General features: G+C 37.7%; 1 long non-coding RNA gene across 1 annotated transcript; it reads right to left on the bottom strand.

Moving 5' to 3' along the window:
• Positions 1–800: 800 nt before the first annotated feature.
• LOC145129702 (uncharacterized) lies at positions 801–1,819 on the bottom strand. Its single transcript, XR_013717624.1, has 3 exons — positions 1,710–1,819; positions 1,493–1,580; positions 801–884 (listed from the first exon to the last, which is right to left on the bottom strand). It is a non-coding gene; the product is annotated as an uncharacterized LOC145129702 (long non-coding RNA).
• Positions 1,820–12,417: the final 10,598 nt, after the last annotated feature.

The following is a 12,417-nucleotide window of genomic DNA, read 5'->3' as shown; positions in this document are numbered from 1 at the left end:
AGAATAATATCCATAATGTTCTAGGATAATCTAAGTTATATGTAAAATATTCTAACAAAATAATGCCTTTATTAATTTATGTTTTTTTAATACTCATTGATGTGTTATAATTCTTGTTATTCTAGATGTTAAACATTTAATATTGTGTTGTTAATATTTAATATTATGAAATTGTGTGTAATTTGATATTAAAGTTTAATATTCTAAAATTTGGTTCTAATTTGTAAAATAAACTTATATTATATAAGATATTAGTAACATATGTAATATTCTAAATTTAAAACTTATAATGTAAAGAGAATATCTACAATGACTTATAGGAAATCCAAATAATTTACAGAAAACAAAATTTTTTAATTTTAATGTATAATATTATGAAATTATGTATAATATTATGATATAATGCATAATATTCTGAAATTATGTTATAAGGTATAATATTCTAGTATATGGTGTAATATTCTAATTCGGGCCACCCTTCCCTTTAACTATTTTGGAAACTAAAATAACAAACTTTTCAAACATATAATAACCACATACTTTTATAGAATGAAATGAAAGTTTTTAGAATAGATAACGACTTCATCTCTAAATGTTGAAAAGTATTTTAAAAACCTGATAGTTTGAAGACCACATTTCAAGTTTGTGATATAAAAGTTCTATCATAAGGTTACATTATTAGATATAAGGTGGGCTAATAACTTTCAAAAGGGTCTTACAAAGTTATATTAAGATATCATTGCATTAGAAGCCATAAAAACTTTATTACATGGTTGTAATTACAAAATTTATTACATATTCATTAATATCAACACCTGCTGTTAAAACTTCTAGTTTGAAATATTCACGTTCCTTTCAAGATAGGTTTCATCATCTAAAGCTCTCTGCAACCAAAATTGAAAGAATTTTTAGAAATGAGTATGGATTATGCAATCAAGTATTTAAAATTGAAGTTAATGTGTTATAGTAATGTAACTGATCATACAATATACAACGTACACATTAATAAAAAATACTTTGAACGTAACTGCACATTATTAAGAGCATTCAATAATGATAAAAAAGACACCCCCAACATTTTGTGTTTGAAGAAAAACAACATTTCAAAAATAAAAACTCTGCTAAGGATCATATTCTAAAAAATTATTTAAGAGCAACAAATCATTTCTATAGCCTAACCTCTTCCTGTAATTTAACAATACCATAATCAACAAAACCATACTAAACAGACATCTCCAACATTATGTGTTTGAAGAAAAAACATGTTTTTAACAAAAGTATGGTAAATTTAATAAGAGTAGTAGCAGTACATTATTTTACACCAATTGTAACTCATATTTTGAAAGCATAATCTTATTCTAAAAGATGAGTTTAACCATGGAAAGGGGAATGATACATCATAATACTTGTTCATTCAGGACTTTCATCAAATAGTAGAATGCATTTATAGTTTAAAGAATTTGCTCAAGAACAATAATTGTGTTGTACACACCTTATTACTTTTATAGATAAAATGCAATATGCATGTCTTGCTTCTCTTCACGTATTATGTGGTTGAATGTGGAAAAAATAATCAAAACCTGAAATAAATGATCGATTGCTAAACTCAAACCTCCAGTTGATAATTGATATGAGATGATGATGAATTGATGAAATCCTAGATCTAAGAGTGAAAATTGAAGTTTGAAACTAAAAATAGTTTATCTCACTTGATGATTGACAGTTCATGACGATGAATTGCAAAAGACCGTTGACGTTAGAGTAGCAAATCGAAGCTTGAAATTGTTAAATATCATACATTTAGTTGCGATCACATTAGATGAAAGGAATGAATTTATGTGGAGTAATTGATAAATTTGCCTATGTTTGGGAAGATCGTCACGCCAAAGGAATGGATTATTGATTAAGGAATGAAAGATAACGCAGGCATGATTATTGTGATTGGAAAAAAGACTAATCTGCCCTTAAGGATTTAATTAGACAGCTTAATTAGGTTTTTCTCACAACCGCAAGATCAAAAATGATCAATGGATATTAAATGTCCCCTTGTCTCTCAAAATATCAATGGTCTCAAATGAACTTCTACCTATATATATGTATATATATATATATATATATATATATATATATATATATATATATATATATATATATATATATATATATAACCATTAGTAATCAAGGAACCAATAAAAAACGTCATAATTTAAAGCGATGGACACACATGCACTGGATTATAACAAACTCACTTCGTTTTTTAGTTTATTTTTTTTATGCCACGTATTTTATCGAAAAAAATCCTAATATACCATTGTTCATGATTTTTTGTAACATCCGTTCCAGGTACGAATCAAATTTTATATATTAACTTTACTTTGGCTTTCCATGACGTGGTGGATCAGCACCATGATGTGGCAGAATGTATTAGATCGAGGGATTAAATGACTAGTCACGGAGTGGCCAAATCTGCCACGACGTGGTAGGTGTTTTTAGTGAAAAACCCTAATTTTTTGGCTTTGGACCCTATATGAAGAACATTAAGGCTAGGTTTCATGGTCATTCAACCTCCATCACCATCACAAACCCAGAAACCCTAACCCTAGCCTCCATTGAGATTGTGAACTCATTCTTGGTGCTTTTTGGTGACCTTTGACGGCGAAGGAAGCCTTTGGTGTGATAGTTTACTTGGTCAGCATCATCTACTTCAGCTAGCACATCTCCTAGACCTTGGTGAATGTCTAAGACCCAACCTTTTCCTTGGTAAGTTGTTAGATCTCTGGATTTTGTCCGTTTTCTTCATGTCTTGATGGATTTGAATGGTGAGATCTCATAAAGTTTGCAACTTTATGAATCTCTAGGTCACTTAGAGTATTTGGTGTCTAGGATCTAGATTTATAATGAATTTTAGTATTATGCATGGAAGTTTTGTGTAAAACCCCTCCTTTTGACCTAATAAGAGTCTAGGTCATGCATTGGACATGCATGTCTTGAAAGTAAGGATTTTTATGGTTTTACTCGATGCTAGAAACTTTTCTGGAAGTATAGTCTTCAAGAGAAAGTGCATAATACATTAAGCCAAGTTATGTTTTTGTCCTATTTAGACCTAGAAGTGAGATCTCTATCTCTTGGAGGGTCTAAAGGGATAAAGTTAGAAACTTTATCCACATAAAACTCATAAAGGACCAGATCTGAGCTTTGGAGCCTTGGTATCAAAGAAAAACAACTTAATCTATTAAGCTGTTGGGAGCCCAGTGCCTACAGCATGGCCTAGGCTGCCACAACGTGGCGACTGGGATAAGGCTCGTCTACCTTCTCATTTAGTGGCCACAGTGTGGCCAAGGATGGCCACGGAATGGCAACCAACTAAATTTGACTTTGACGTTGACCGTTGACTTTGACGTTGACCGTTGACTTTGACCAAGTTTGACTTTAGGTAATTTTGGGTATTTTGAGTGCTAGATTAAAGTTTGAATCCTTGTTATTACATAGGTGATTAGTAGAGGTAGTATTCTGAGCACTGATTTGTTCAGCTATCATCTCATACTATGAGGTGAGTTCCTTACTATGCAGGTCGAAGGCACCCATGTCGACCTAGTAGATTATGTATCCTGGTTTATGATGTTGTTATGCTGTAGTGATCTGTTAAGATCTACATGTTTAATTTTTTTTGTTATATGTTTGTTTGTTACATATGTCGACATAATGCGGATGGGTTGAGGCAATACTCTATGCGCAGAAGCCAACAAACCGAGAGCAAACCAGACATAAGTTGTGGGCCATAAATGGCAAGCCAGACTTATTTTTTGGGCTCAGGAGCAATCCAGACATGAGTTGTGGGCCTGAAGAGCAAGCCAGACTCATGTTGTGGGATTAGGGGTAATCTAGTTCGATGACTGTGGGCCCAGTATGCATGTTGTTGTATTGTTGTGTGGTGGTATTTTGGGGAACTCACAAAGCTTTGGCTTACAGTTTATGTGTTATGTTTCAGGTACTTCTGATGACCAGGGCAAGGCGAAGGCGTGATTGTACACGTCCTTCAGTGATATATTTTGGAGATTTTATGATACATTGATTTTGGGATAATTGTATTTGATACTTGCTTTCTTATGACTTGGGTTTTGATTGAAAACAATGATTATACTTTAATTAAAAATGAAAAAAATTATTTTGATTTTGGGATGTTGAAAGTTGGTATCAAAGCCCTAGTTTCAATGAATTGGATAAGCATTGGTGTGAATCCAGACTCAAACACAGGATATGTAAAGTTTTCAAAAAAGTTGATTTCAAATTGTTTTCAAAATTATTTTTGAAAATTGTTTTCAAAGTAACTAAGGAAGGATGAGATGTGTACGATCAGTCGGAGCAAGAAAGTGTTGGATAAGATGTCTAAGTCCATAACTATATTTGGTATGTACTTGACCCGACTTGGCATGGTCCATTTGGGTTGCATGGCATCAGAACAATTTGGATAGACTTTTGTGAGAAGAGGATATTTATGATTTATTAATATATTATAAGTTCCAATATATTAATATGAATTATTTAATTAGTATTGATCAAGAATTAGTTTGGAATTAATTTTTTGATCAAAAGAGACTAATTAAATAAATGGAGATTGATTTGGTAAATCATTCATTCTTGTATAGTGGGCTAATGATCCGTAGTTCTTCATGTTGGGCTAAACCCATGAGGTTACCCATGGATACTCCATGGAGTCTAAAACCCATGGATCATGAGGAATATGGAAAGACATGAGTTACATGGTGTAACCCTAATATGCATACTATATAAAGAAGGCTCATCATTGTAAAATCGGCACTTAAGGGATTCTAGTGAGGGCTAGCCGATTTTGGTGCATATTAATTTTCTCTCAAGTTATTCCAAGTTGTTGGTGGTGTTGTGTGAAGCAATTGAGGCATGACATTTGGGGTGCTAGGCTCACAAAGTCTTAAGGAATCCAAGCTACAAGAAAGGTATGTCATTCTACTAGTTTTTATATTACATATACCCCAATCATATTCTAGTTAGGATGAAACCTTGGAAAAATGAAAGTTTGCATGTATAATAGAGAAAACATAGATCCAAGGTTTCTAGGGTTGCATGTACACCATAGAAGTGTTAGAATTCTCAAAACCCATCAGAAAGTACCCCAACACGCCCACACTATTTGTTGTTTATGATGATTATGCTATAACTACAATCTAGTTGTAGGCTAGAGATTCTCAAGAATTACATGATAGTATTGCCTGATGTGTGATGTTTGATAGCGTAGGAGAACCTATGGTATGAGAGATGGAATTGCCATATTATTATAGTTTCTTAGTGTGTGCACCATAGTTGTACATAAATAAGATTTTATAGCCTGGGAATGTTTGATTTAGCGTTATTACCTATTCCTTGACTGATTGTGGGCTTAGGGTAGAGTCAATTATTCGGCTGTCTATGGAATCCAACGTTATGTATGATTAGCATGCACAAGCAGATGCAGAGTTGGTGGAAGTTTCATGAGTGAGTATGGGGGTAACTGTCACACCCCGAAACCGATGGCGGAAACGTTACGGGGCGGAGGACGTCATGTGTAGTATCACAACAGTTGTATCATAGTAAGCGAAGTAAACACAACCATTACATTATAATATGAGTATTTACATTGTTCAAAAACATGGTTTATACATATCAGTAAATATAACAAAAGTAAAAGACGTGACTTCAGAATGTTCCGTCTTCTCCAAAAGTTGGCAGGAGTACTTGTCTATTGATGCCCTGAGAATACAAGCAGTTTTAAAATATTAGCATAAAGCTAGTGAGTTCATAAGCGTTTAATTCTGGTGAAAGAAATATTCTTTGATCCTTTGAAAAGTGTTTCCCAAGAAAATCCTATATTTTCTTATGAAAGATGTTTGATTATCCATTAGTTATATGTTAAATAGCCTGTTTATGAAAGGTTGAGTTATCCTAGAAAAATCCTATATTTTCCTTAAATGTTGATAGTTGGTTATCGATTTTGAAATGAGGAGTACAAGTATCTACCATACTTGTATCGTTAGATGTAGTTTCCTTGAAAAACCATGTTTACTCTCAGTGATATGTACTAGTCTTATTACAAAAATAAAACTAATAAGTAGGTAGTGAACTAGATCCTAAGGGTATTATTATTACCCTCTAGTAATCAAATCGGTTATTACTTTGAGGTTAGTTCACTTGATTCATTATTACCAAAGTAAATCTCTGTTATCTAGGTTGTGAGTTTTATAACCATACATTAAACTGGATATGGCACGTAACGGGGCCAGTATCTTTTATGACTTTGTCACCCCAGGCATGGCTGCCTAACTGTAGCTAGTAGTTTAGGTGCGAGATAGTTAGTCCCGTATAGATCTATACACAATAGTCACACTCTCCCTACAAGAGATTCTGGTTATAAGGGTTAGTCCTACACTCACAAAATCCGGTGGAGTGTTACCAAGGACGTGTCTCCAATCCTAAAATAACAAACTTACAAGTAATAGTACCGAAATCCTGTTTAGGTTTTTGTATAAATCCTTTATAAAATATCACATTTTATGACAAGATTTACAAGTTCCCTGCTTTAGTTTTGAAAACTGTTTCTACGAGTTGATTTCTTAATCGTTTGGTAAAACGGTTTTCTGTGTTAAAAGCATACTGAACATATAATTATTTTAAACAAAATAATATACTTGAGCACAAGTTTCCTTGTACTTTTGCTTGTATCCCCCTGAAAACATGAAAAACTCAGAAAAAGCGTAGGGGTATGAACTCACCTGAAGTGAGTGATGCGAATGTAAGATCGGGAAAAGGATGCTAAGTGTCAAGTGAAGTCTTGAGCACATGCATATCCTATTTAGCATATAAAGACATATATATGTATACAATTAGTGTTTACTCAACTAATCAGGTAAAGAATAACACTTTAAGGACTAAGAAATCCTCAATGGAAGTGTTACAATCACTTAGGATTGCATAAGGGGGTTGTAAAGCCACTTAAGGGAAGTTTTCGGTCCAAGTGGTTTTCGGTTCATGAAGGGTTTTCGGTCAATGAAGGGTTTTCGGTCCATGAAGGGTTTTCGGTCCATGAAGGTGACCGAAAACTCATGATGTTTGGTGCATGTGGTGATTTTCAAGGGCTTTCAAACATGCATAGGGGTTCTAAGTTTTATCCAAAGCCTTAAGTGAGTTTTAAGGTCTTAAAGGCACCTTTCTTTAGGGTTTTCGGTCAAAGGAGATGCACTATACCAAAAACTCCTTTTGTTCTTGGAAAATGACGATTTCAAGGCCCTAAATCAAGTATCCTTACTATATAACAAGTATAGGAGATAGATACTTACAATATGGAAGCAAAGAAGGGTGTTTTCGGCCCAAAACACTAGTGTGTGTTCTTGGTGTTCTTGGTGTTCTTGAAGATTAAACACAAAAGATGAAGTTAAGGGATGAAATCGAAGGGTGTTACTAGTTAGGAATATCTAATAACAAAACAAGGGGAAAGAAACACTTACATTTTCGAGAATTTGAAGATCAAAGTGAAGAACTTGATGATACTTGAGAGAGTTTTCGAGTTCTAGACTTGTAAAAAGGGAAAGAATGATCAAAATGATCATGAAATATAGATATAGGATGGGGTTTTCGGTCATCTTGACTGAAAACTCTAAGGTCTTGACCGAAAACTCCTTTTTGAGGAGGTTTTCGTTTTGCTTCATGTCTAGAACTTCAACAAATTCATCCTAACACCGATTCCTTTGATGTACTAAGTCTAGAATATTCCGTTAGTCTAAAAATAATACTGACGTGAACAGAAATAAATCCGAATTGATTTATTTAAATGCAAAGTCTTTCCCAAGCTATCAAATTTGACGGAATTAAATAAAAACCCAAATTTGATTAACGGAAATTGAGTAAGGATAACGGAAAAAGTTTCGGGTTGTCACATCATCCCCCCGTTAGAGGGAATTTCATCCCGAAATTTGAACATAAAATACAAATCATGGATTAGAAAAGAGATGCGGTTACTTCTATTTCATCTGATCTTCGTGCTCCCAAGTGAATTCAGGTCCCCGCTTGGCATTCCAGCGAACCTTCACTATCGGGATGCGACTTTGTTTCGTTCGTTTGATCTCTCTATACATGATTTCGACTGGTTCTTCTACGAAGTTCAGATTCTCGTTGATTTCAATCTCGTCGAGAGGAATCGTAAAGGTTTCATCGGATACGTATTTCTTAAGATTCGAAACGTGGAATACAGGATGAATGTTGCTAAGTTGTTGCGGTAAACGAAGTTTGTAGGCTACGGGACCGATCCTAGCGAGGATCTCGAAGGGTCCTATGTATCTTGGATTTAGCTTTCCATGCTTTCCGAAGCGTATCATGCCTTTCCAGGGCGAGACCTTCAGCAGAACACGATCTCCAACCTGGAACTCCAAGGGTTTTCGTCGTTTATCGGCGTAGCTCTTTTGTCTATCTCGTGAGGCCTTAAGTCGTTCTCGGATTTGTACGATCTTTTCAGTGGTTTTGCGGATGAGTTCTGGACTAGTGAGAGTATTGTCAGGGACTTGCCCCTTGGCTAGGTGCGTGTCACCCACCTCAGCCCAACACAGAGGGGATCTGCACTTGCGACCATAGAGGGCTTCGAAAGGCACAACCTTGATGATGGTATGGTAACTGTTGTTGTAGGAAAATTCAACCAAAGGAAGATGAGTGTCCCATGACGTGCCGAAATCGATGACGCAGGCTCTCAACGTCTGAATTGTGGAATTCACATATGTTCTGATTTGCAGGGACTAAGAAGAAGTGAGAATGTGGAGCATGGAAAGATAAACTTGATCATAGGGAATAGGAAAGCTTCACTTGTCACCAAGATTGGAGTTTATTCTTTGTTGCTAAGTAGTGGGTTTACATTAGATTTGAATAAATGTTGTTACTCGCCTGAATTGTTCTCTCACTTTGTCCATCAGTCTGAGGGTGGTAAGTTGTGCTCATATCCAACTTAGTTCCAAGAGCTTTCTGTAGTGACTGTCAGAATCTCGAAGTGAACCTGCTATCTCGATCGGAGATAATGAACACAGGCACACCGTGCAGTCGGACTATCTCTTGGATGTAGATTCGCGTGAGTCTCTCCATTTTGAAAGTTTCTTTGATTGGCAGGAAGTGGGAGGACTTCGTCAGCCGATCGACAATTATCCAGATGGCGTCGTGCCCACTTGGAGACTTGGGTAGTTTGGTGATAAAATCGATAGCAATTCTCTCCCACTTCCACTCAGGTATCTCCGGCTGGTGGAGTAGAACTGAGGGTTTCTGATATTCGACCTTCACCTTGGCGCAAGTCAGGCACTTGCCCACGAAGGTAGCGATCTCTGCTTTCATGTTTGGCCACCAATACAGTTTCTTGAGATCGAGGTACATCTTGTCCGAACCTGGGTGAATGGAGTATTTAGTCTTGTGAGCTTCGTTCATTACAACCTCTCTGTAACCACCGAACTTTGGTGTAGCACCTGGTTCTTGATACGTATTCTTTTATTTAAATCTTTTAGTATTTTGCATTCTGGCCTTGGACTCGGCGAGTCAAAGGCTAGACTCGCCGAGTAGAAGCGGGAAGGGGCACGGGGTTTAAGTTGTGGACTCGCCGAGTCGGGTCCTGGACTCGGCGAGTAGCCGCTGTCTGGACAAAAACCCTAATCCAGGGGCTTGCACCCTATTTAAACACTCTAACTCGGCCTCCCTTGTCCCTAACACTTCCAGAAGAGCTGTAGAGCGAAACCCTAGCCCCCATATTGTTCTTGTGAGTGATTTTGGCATTGTGAAGGAAGTTTGGAGCTTAGAAGAAGAAGGAGAAGGTTGAAGAGTGCAAGGAGGGGAAGTAGATCCGAAATCTACACTGTGGGAAGCTTCCATTCAGGTAGAAAAGTTCCTACCTTGATCACTAGTTCATTAGATTCCCTTTTTGTCCCAAATTTGTGGTTTTCAAACCCTAAAACCTCAAACTCCATGTGTTTATGCTCCATGTTCTGAAAGGACTTCAGATCTGGACCTTATGGACATCTTAGAAGTGTAAAGTCTTTGTGGTTGAAGTGATTGAGGTCCCTATTGAGTGTTTGACCTCATAAAGAGCTTTGATTTGCCTTTTGGAGCTCATAGGGCCATGCATGGACGTAAAGTTTGGAACTTTACGTGATAAGCATGCCCTAGGAGCATAGATCTATGGTTTGGAACCGTTGCATGCCTAAGAATTGGTCTGTTTGGAAGGAGGGTTGAAGGGACTCGGCGAGTGCCAAAGTGCACTCGGCGAGTTCTATGAAGATGGTCTTAGACTCGACGAGTTGAATGAACCACTCGGCGAGTCCGATGAAGATTGTCTGGGACTCGACGAGTTGTTCTTCCAACTCGGCGAGTCATATGAACAGTTACTGAGTTAAGAGGGGTTTAAGTGTAGAAGGTCCAACCCTTCGTAACTGCTCGCGGAATTAGCAAATTATCGAGTAGCAAAAGTCCCAGAAACCCAAATCCTCAAGATGGATGCTCTGGTGAGGATTTGGAAGCGAGTAGGAGATCTGCTCGTAGGGACTCGGCGAGTTGTTCTCGGACTCGGCGAGTCGGATCGCGAGCCGGCCTAATCGTCCCAAGTAGTGAGTTAGGGTGACTCAGTGAGTAGGAAAAAGGGACTTGATGAGTTAGTACGGGAATAGTGGGAGAGGGACTTGGCGAGTCTGTGCCAGGACTCGGCGAGTCCAGTCAACTGGAAGTTGACTTTGACCAAGGAGTTGACCTTGGACCAAGGGCAGGCCAGTCATTTGACCTAAGGGTATTTATGAGTGACTAATCGATGTTTATGGATTTATAGCCGGAGGATTACCGGTGCAGCAGTCAGACGTCTAGCGAGCAGACTTCCAGCAGCTACTTTTCGAGGTGAGTAACCTTCCAGTAGCGGTGGGTCTACGGCCACAATGCCGGCCCACCAGTAGGAGTTGTATGTTGGATGATTGTCTTTGTGATATCATCTAGGTTTGCTACTACCTGATATGTTATGTGCTAGTATGATATGATGTTATATGCTAGTAGCAGTAGGGGAGATAGTCCCCAGGATTTCCGGTCGATAGGGCCGAAAGGGGTAGTCATACCCAGTCATGTTAGACAGATTATGGTTATGTGATATATGTTATGTGGTAGTAGTAGAGGGGTGAAATAGTCCCCAGTATCCGGTCGAAAGGATCGAAGGGGAGGCCAACACCCAGATATGCTAGGCAGTATCCGGTCGAAAGGACCGAAGGGGAGGCCAGCACCCAGATATGCTGGGCAGTATCCGGTCGAAATGACCGAAGGGGTAGGTCGGGCACCCAGATATGCCTGACAGTATCTGTATGTTATGTGATTGTATGGTATGTGGTACGATGGGGGAACTCACTAAGCTTCGTGCTTACAGTTTACGGTTTTGTTTCAGGTACCTCTTCAGCGAAGGGGAAGGGGCTGGCGCGGTAGCGGCACATCATACACACACACACACATTGGTTTTCCGCATTATGAGATGTTCTGGGATTGTACTCTGACATTATTATTATTATTTTATGATTTGGTTTCAGACATAAGATATATTTTATGAGATGATATGATCGGATGATGTTTTACTACAAATGTTTTGCAAACCATTTATTTTAAACGAAATTTTTGGGCGTAAAAATTGGGTTGTTACAAGTTGGTATCAGAGCCCTGGTTTGAGGGATTCGGACACACCTTCGGGGTGTCTGGACTCAAATCGAGGGATTAAAAGAGTTTTATAAATAAATGATTTTCTAAAGGCTAAGTAAAGAGTTTCGAGAAAGAACAAAGTGTGTGATGTGCGCGACCAGCCGACCTCAAGTAAGTTTTCCCCAAAGTACCCATACAAGTTTATGTTATAATTATCAGTTTCAGTTTTAGTAGAACAGCATGCTAGAATAGGACTAAGGATCTAGGAATAATGCCTTATGTGCCTGCTTTAAGTGTTCCAGCTTCATGAGAATTGCATGCTAGTACTAAGTAGACAGTAGTAGGGTAGCCTGTTTAGGTTATGCCTGATAGTATGAGCTTAGCATTGTATGCTAGTACATATCAGTCAGTATGATAGCCAGAGTAGTATATACTTGATTATGTGTACTCAATGCCCGAATGCTGCTTGCTATGTGCTTTTAGGAGTTCTAGTTGTCTTTCACTAACTAGTAAACGAATATGTTAAGTTACATATTGCAAGGACTAAATAATTTCAGAAGGTTGGGTCTAGCCCTATTTCGCAGCTCTTGTTTGAGTCCAACCGTTGTAGGGTGGGACCTCTCATTCGAAGAATTATCTAGTCTGAGTAATATGTAATAGTATTCGCGAGCTAGTTAGGGGAAGGAAGCAGGGACTTCTTATGCAGCTGATGGCAGAGAGTGGGAT

This window comes from Lactuca virosa, chromosome 8, assembly GCF_052849685.1.
Source record: "Lactuca virosa cultivar CGN04683 chromosome 8, Lactuca_virosa_CGN04683_v6, whole genome shotgun sequence".
Taxonomy (NCBI): Eukaryota; Viridiplantae; Streptophyta; class Magnoliopsida; order Asterales; family Asteraceae; genus Lactuca; species Lactuca virosa.
This window is presented reverse-complemented; position numbering and strand designations above follow the sequence as displayed.